Here is a 7368-nt window from a genome sequence, read left to right on the forward strand (position 1 = left end):
GCGCATAAAAGATGTGGAAACTCAGTTAACCAGCCAAACACACAAGGTTTCCCAGCTAAATATGCGTAGAATCTCTGATTTTTACGCTGTAGCGCTTCTGACGCTGCCGTGACTGTACATTACGCCTCTGGTGAGTCGGCGTACCCCTGAACGCTGCAACAGGTTGAAGGAGGAAGAATTAACTCTGCTGAGATGGAACAAGGGGTCCCGCTAGATACAAAAGAAAATATTGAGTCAAGACAACGATATTTTGCAAATCCAATGCTTGGTGAAGCGTGTAATGTGTTTTTACCTACATTAGCAATATGTAAAGAGATTGGCAAAAATATAAAGCATAAAATTAAAGTAGTGGCCAAGCAGCCGAGGCACACCAGTCGTGTCCTTGAAATGCACTCTTTCCGGTGGCTTAGCACAATTGATCAGACAAAATGGCGTCCCTCAGTTCGAGGGAGCCAATGACTGCCTATTGGCCAGATCTAAAAATGGCCAGAGAAAGAGCTGGTGCTTCGCGCCTCACACAGTGGTAGCAAACGGCATGTAAATGTAGCAATACAATAATAATACCCCAATGTTTGTATCTAATGGCACAGTCCAAGTGTGAAAGGGAGTAATTGGTGAGCATTTTAAGATGGGGATGCTGAAAGCCGAGCCCAGTCAAAAGTGAAGTATGTGGTCAGAGTATGAGAGCAGAAATCTAAAGTTTTGAATGCAAGAAAAGGCTGTCGATGCAAGCATACACCCACCAAGGAATCACTGCTAAATACTGAGACGTGTAGATTTGAGTGTTTTCCAAATCATAGCTAGTTATATGGGATCAAACTGAAAAAGCAAGTACATCATAAGGAATGGGGAAACTCTGTGATCGCAGTCAAAGGACACCCCGTGATTTGTTTGGAATCCAAGACTTCTAGGAAGCAGTCTTTGTTAATATTTAAAGTGTATAGAAAGAGAACATAGTAAATACAAAAGGGACAAAGTGTATCGACTGGGCCCTGCTTTGATTGTTTAAAACCTTCTGCAAATAGCACCGTGTTGAAAATAAACATGAGGGGAAGTTATATTGTTGAGTACTGCTGGAGTGCTTTATTGCTGTGAATCTTAGAGTTGGTACTCCACAGGGAATTTGCTAAATGTTATCTGCTAGAAGAAGTCAGTTTCCAGTGCGTCCCATGCAGTGCCTGCTCCCAGGGCCAGATTACAACATTTTTGTGCTTTCTGCTCTGGGAGAAACAAAATGGTTTCAGACTAACCGGGAGATGAAGAGAGGACCATACTGGACAGAAGAGACCATCTTTGCCTTGGAGAAGCTGTTTGCCTGCAAAACTGGTCCCGCAGAGCTGGGTGGCCACCAGAACTCACTGTTGTTTAGTGCCAAAGAGCCAAGCTAGCTTACCCGAGCCAGAGAACGAGGTCCTAATGAAAACTGGTATGATCCCGGGAAGAAGGAAGCAAACTAGGAGTAAGGTAGAGTGAGCATATGGTAGAACATGTCTCGTGGCTTGCTCCATGTTCTATTTCATAAACTAAGCAGGAAAGATGAAGGCATTTGAGGAGCGGTCAGAAATGCAGCAAAATAAAGTTCAAAAGCACCATAATGCTTGTCGGCCATGATTATGATGGGGAGAAAGACAGTGCTATCTGTCAAAACTCCAAAAGCGATCTACTGAAGAATATCAATGCACAATGAGTTGTATGCAGATATTATAAGTGCCTATCGACAAGTGCTAGATGGAGACGTGTCCTTTCAAGCAGCAGTGTGTATTTCTGACGCCAAGAAGTCCATTTATGGAATAGGGGAGAAGTTGTGCAAGCAGCCAATCTGGCCACAGTCATGCTGTGGCACTACATGGCCTCAAAGCACCCGCCTTATTTCTTGCAAACCATTTGAGGAACCAGGGCAGCAGAGACCTCAAAATATAAATTAGGCTCACATTATATTTTCTAGGTTTATTGTGTCTACGTATCTCTGTCACTTGGGCCAGATAACCAACATTTACTTGAAGGATTGTGGTAGTAGTTTAAACAAGTGCAGTTAGACCAGGCATAACTTGGTGCATTTTCTTGGGATGTTGTCAGTATGGCACAATTCCACATCAAGTCAGCGTCGGGGCAGGGATAGTAGCCATGTATTCTCATGTGTGACCCTGGTCTACCATTGTGTAGGCTGCACCGGGACTCCCGCTCTAGTGGTAAGCTTTGTTATTGGAGGTCAGCTTGCAATATTTCTGATTGCCATGCGGGCATAAGCCAAGTCTTTATGTCTTGCTTTGCTGCAGTGTCTGAGACATGAAGTGGTCATGCATTTAGGGTACAGATTTGTGAATTAGACATAGTAGGAATGCTTATGTATTGTAGTTTCTCAGCAGCTCCTAGTTGTACGTTATGGTAGCATATAGCTGTCTCAAAGGGAGTGGGTTACCATAGTGGTACTACAGTAACACAAAAAGGTCACTCCTGACAACAATGATCATGCTTGGTCTGAATACAAGGTTTGTTGCTTGCGATAATCTGTTGTTTCTTTAAAAAATCTAAAACGGCTTTTAGCCCACCTATTACTTAACAGTGGCTGGCATCACTGTCATTCTTATTTTCTTCCATTTCATTGGTGAGTGCGTCAGTGAGTGTTGGCTTCACTTGGTCTGAATCATTTACCAAGTATTGATTGAGTTCTTGATTAGTGTGAACTTCGTTTTTTTTGCTTGTGAGATAACTTGAAACCGTCAAGGTTAAAGCTTGCTCTTTCTAGTATTTCCAAAATTCCAAGAGAAGAACGCGAACAACTAGCAATAATGACATTTTGTCACATGTGACCATTGTTCGAAACATACATTTTGGCCACCTGTAGTTTTAACTGATGATGAAGCTGTAAATTATCTCCCTTAGTTTATGAGTGTTGCCATACAGTACGTGTATTCCTGAATTAACATTTGTCGCTGGTGTAAGGTGTTACTTATTTGTTAGTTGCCTCTTTTATATTTTAGAGGATGTTTCATTCATCATCAAGCATGCAGTGATTTCAAAAAGTTTGTTTCATCTTTACCTTCCTTTACCCCTACCTACTACTAAACCGTAAAATAATCATTACCTCCTTTCACCTTTACTCACCCTTAAACCCTAAAATCACCCTTACCACCTTTCACCTCTACCCACCTGTTAAAAATGGGGTTTCTGGCTGGCTAGGGTATTCACCTCAGCCAGGCAGAACCCACACTCTAGTGAGGGCGAGTAAGATACACACCAAAGATAGCCTGTGCTCTCCCCCGGTAGCTTTTCACAAAGCAGTCAGGCTTATTCCCACAGGTAATGTGTAAAGTGTTTGCACAATGCACACAACCCAGTAACACAATAAATACACCACAAAAAAACTCCACAACAAGTTATCTAAAAATAAACTGTATTTCATAAAAATAATTAGACCAAAAACAACATACATCAGTAATGCTTTTGCCAATCAATTGTCAAACCATCACCATGTGTGCAAACTAAGAAGAAACATTTCCCTATTGTATATGTCACATTGCCCACCCTCCCACTGTACACAAGGCAGATCCAAAAATATATATGTACAGTATGACATATTTTAATGCATCAGGTCTGCAAATGCAGTAGAAGCACTGAGGGGAAGAACACAGTGGTGAACTATATATCATAGAGTGATTATCAACAACACCCTCTGAAGGCTAACTTGCATCTGCACTCCTCGTAAAAATTATACAACATATGAAATCTCCCAAAAGTGCAGACCCCCCAACCCCCAAATACATTCTCTACGAAGGCCACAACGCATTGTGCAACCTTTATGGTGTGTGCAGTAATCACCGCCCCCCACCTGAGGGGGCTGGAGCTTCTGCCCTATTACCTTATTTACGGCAATTGCGTGCATGTTATGGGGTGGCAGCCCCGCTTCCTCCTCGGGGGCCGCTACAGCAGAGACTACCTCACCTACCCGACCATTATCCCCAATACAGAGGGATGGGGGCACCCACCTGGTAGGGGTTGGTGAGGAAACCTACCTTGGGCTTCCCTGGTACAGGAATTTAAATGGGCCGCCACACGCAAGTGCGCAGCGGTTCAGAAAAAAATATTGCTCCCTTCCTCCCTGGGCTGCCAGATTCCAGACCGCGGACTCCTGCGGGGAGAATCTCTCGGTCCCCCTCTCCTCCTCAGCTGGCAAGAGGGGAAAGATGACCACCTGCTCTAGATCAGGGGTAGCCTGTCTCCCAGGGCCTGTGGTGCAGCCACCGGGACAGCTCTCCTGATGCTTTCTTCCTCAGCAATGTTGGCCACGGCGTGGAGCAGCACTCCGTGGTGGAGAACTCTTCCGGATGGAGAAGGATCACGGCCCTTCACGGGGAAGCACTGCATACGCCGGCAGAAGTCAAGTTATGGTGGGAGGGTGGGGGTGGGGAGTGATCAGCACTCCTTCCAGGCGGCTCCCAGTGAAGCACCTTACACATAGGGACAACCCCAGGGCTCACCATGTACCGGCAGGCTGGGGTAGTTTTTCACCACACACCCACACTATAAACCGAGGAGGAAGCGATCAGCATTCTCTCCATCTGAACACCTAAACAGCAGTGAGAAGGGGAGGTAAGCCCAACAGCCTCCGGAGATTACTGGAGGCATCAATGTAGGGTGCAGGCAGGTCAGCACAGAGATCCTTGTGCCAGGCTAGCAGTCCTTTCCTACACCTAGGAAGCAGATGGACAGCCCTTCCAAGCACTCAAGTCCAGTAGCGGTTCCTTCCTGGCATACAGTCCCTTCCAGCAGCATCTGGTGCCTGTCCACACAGTGTTCAGGGGAATACAAGTCAGCGATTAGCTGGCAGCAGGGCAACAAGCAGAAAAGCAAACCAGGTGAGGCCTTTGTGCCACCCAGCAGGCACTGGGCAGCAGGGCAACAAACTAAAAAGCAGTCCAGATGATTCCTTTTGTGCAATGCAGCAGTCCCTCTGACAGAGGTTCAGTCTCAGTTCCAAAAGTGCTCTAAGATCAGGGGACAAGCACCCTTCTACTTGTACTCAAAAATGCTTTGTTCATGGGGTAACTTCAAAGGAGTCCCTTCAAGCCAAGTACAACACCCTTTCAACCCAGCCCTGTCTCCAGAAATCAGTAGAGGGTAATCAGTCCATGGTGTGAGGGCAGGACACAGTCTATTCACATGTAAGGTGTGAACGACCCTCCTCCCGAGCCCGGGTAGACTATCAGTATGCAGATGCCTCTTCTGTCACACCCAGCCCCTCCTGTGTGATGGCTGTCTGGAATGTTTGCACCAAGTGGACCTGTCACTCTGCCCCAGGCGTGGATTTGAGTCAGGTTGCAAAGCACTAGAGATGTAAGCACAGAGAATGCCCACTTTCTAAAAGTTACATTTATTCAATGGTAACAAACAATCCACCTACACCAATAAGCAGGATTTCTCACTATAATTCCAGACACACTAAACATGCCCATGCTACTCCTTATGTCGCATGGGCTCTCATTATCCTAAATGAGACTACTGGATTTCTAGGCAGCAGGATCGATAACGGTGTCGGGGACTGAGTCTGACCCACGTGTAAGGAACTCTGTCACCCTAAATCCGGTTTTTGCTCCGGCTAACTAGCAGTGCCTCATTTCTCCCACGGGGAAGAAATGATTAGGCAGCCGAGCGCATGACATCTTTGGAACTTCTCAGGGAAGTCTTGGTCACTCAGATCCAATCCAACTCTCTCATTTACAATATGGTCTCATATACAAATGACAAAGACAGTATAAGTTTTATATAATGTTTTAATAAAACAACTGTATTTTAGATAATAAGGCGTGAGCCGCAATAACCAGAACAATACAACACAGTAGGATTGAAATAGTCACCAGGAGAGTAAAACATAAGAATAAAGCTATCATAGTGCCTAACAGTTTCTACTCTCCCTCTGCTTGTTCTATTTAGAGCACAGCATGTTAAGCTTCGAGCTTGCCTTTCCGAATCACCGGGAAGACATAAGCCCTCATACCTGAGCAAAGGCCTGTGATCTTGTTCAGCATCTGCAACGAGGCAGTCAGAGTCTAGCTGTGGGTCTCTGGTCGGAATATCCCTCTTGCATGTATTGGGACAAGGAAATGATTTTATAACTAACATGTCATCGTGATCACAAAATGTCCCTACGCAGGAATGCCAAATCTAAACTCCTACCACGTCTATCGGCAATGTACCAGACTGTATCCTTGACTGAAGAACAGAGTGAATATGTTATGAAGAACTCCAGTGCTGAAGTAGGCAAAACAGTGTGATATGAATAAAAAACAACACCGTAGAACTGGCTATTTGAAAAATAACAGTACGAAGCCTAATAAAAAGCATTTAGAGCAAAGTGCACAGAAGCTCTAAGCTGTCAGCAAATGAATAAAATACATTCAGGGCAAAGTGCACAAAGGCCTAAAGCCTAAAGCTAAAGCGCAAAGTATACGTAAAACTAACCACAATACACCCTCCCCTTGTCGGTAGCAAGTGGTTCCAACAACATAAAAACATGCCCCAAACATAAACAATATATTTCGACAAGGTAAGAAGACAACAAAGTCATAAATTTAGGAAACATGTGACGATAAAACCAAATTCAATATAGTGTCAATTTTGCCGAAAAAATAATAATCCAATTGTCAGACAGAAGCAATAGAACGTAGGAGCTCCTCCACTTCGATATATGTTAATATCGGAAGATCCACGCCACAAAGTACCATGAAGCAGGTGTGTTCCAAAGCCCCAAAACCATTCAGGGCGGCACCCCGTGCAGGGCCAATGAAAGAGACAATACCATCTTCCTCCAGGAAGGGAATCTCATAAATCGCCTCACGAAACAAACGCAACCGTAGTGCACAAGTCTGGGAATGAGCCCTAATCGGGAACATCAACAGATCAGGATCGACCACTGGAGGACGCTGCAGTGAGAGACAGAAAGCCAGTGCATGTTCAAATGAGCACCAAAGGCACCGAAACACAGGTTGCACACAATCCAAAACCGGTCTGAATGACAGAGACCAGTCACACTCCAAATGGCCCAGGAGTGTAGCTCCAAAATGCTGCATCATGCGTTCACGACACAGCTGCGCTGACGGGAGCAGCAATATAGGATCTCGTCGTGGCGGGACAGCCATTGCGAAAAAATAGCAACAATAGCAAGACTCCAGCCAACAAAGCCAAAGTAATCGGGAAACCCCCAAAAATGCTTCCGAAAATAGAGTGTATAGCCGAAGGTATCAAACCGAATATGGAAGAGAAGGTGTGAGCGAAACCAACACCAACGGCTTTGAAAAAATGAGCAATACCAGCAGTGCTGGATGCATTAAATATACGTCCCACAAGTTCACCGAAGTGACTTGGAAAGTT

The sequence above is a fragment of the Pleurodeles waltl genome, chromosome 12 (assembly GCF_031143425.1).
Source record: "Pleurodeles waltl isolate 20211129_DDA chromosome 12, aPleWal1.hap1.20221129, whole genome shotgun sequence".
Classification (NCBI taxonomy): domain Eukaryota; kingdom Metazoa; phylum Chordata; class Amphibia; order Caudata; family Salamandridae; genus Pleurodeles; species Pleurodeles waltl.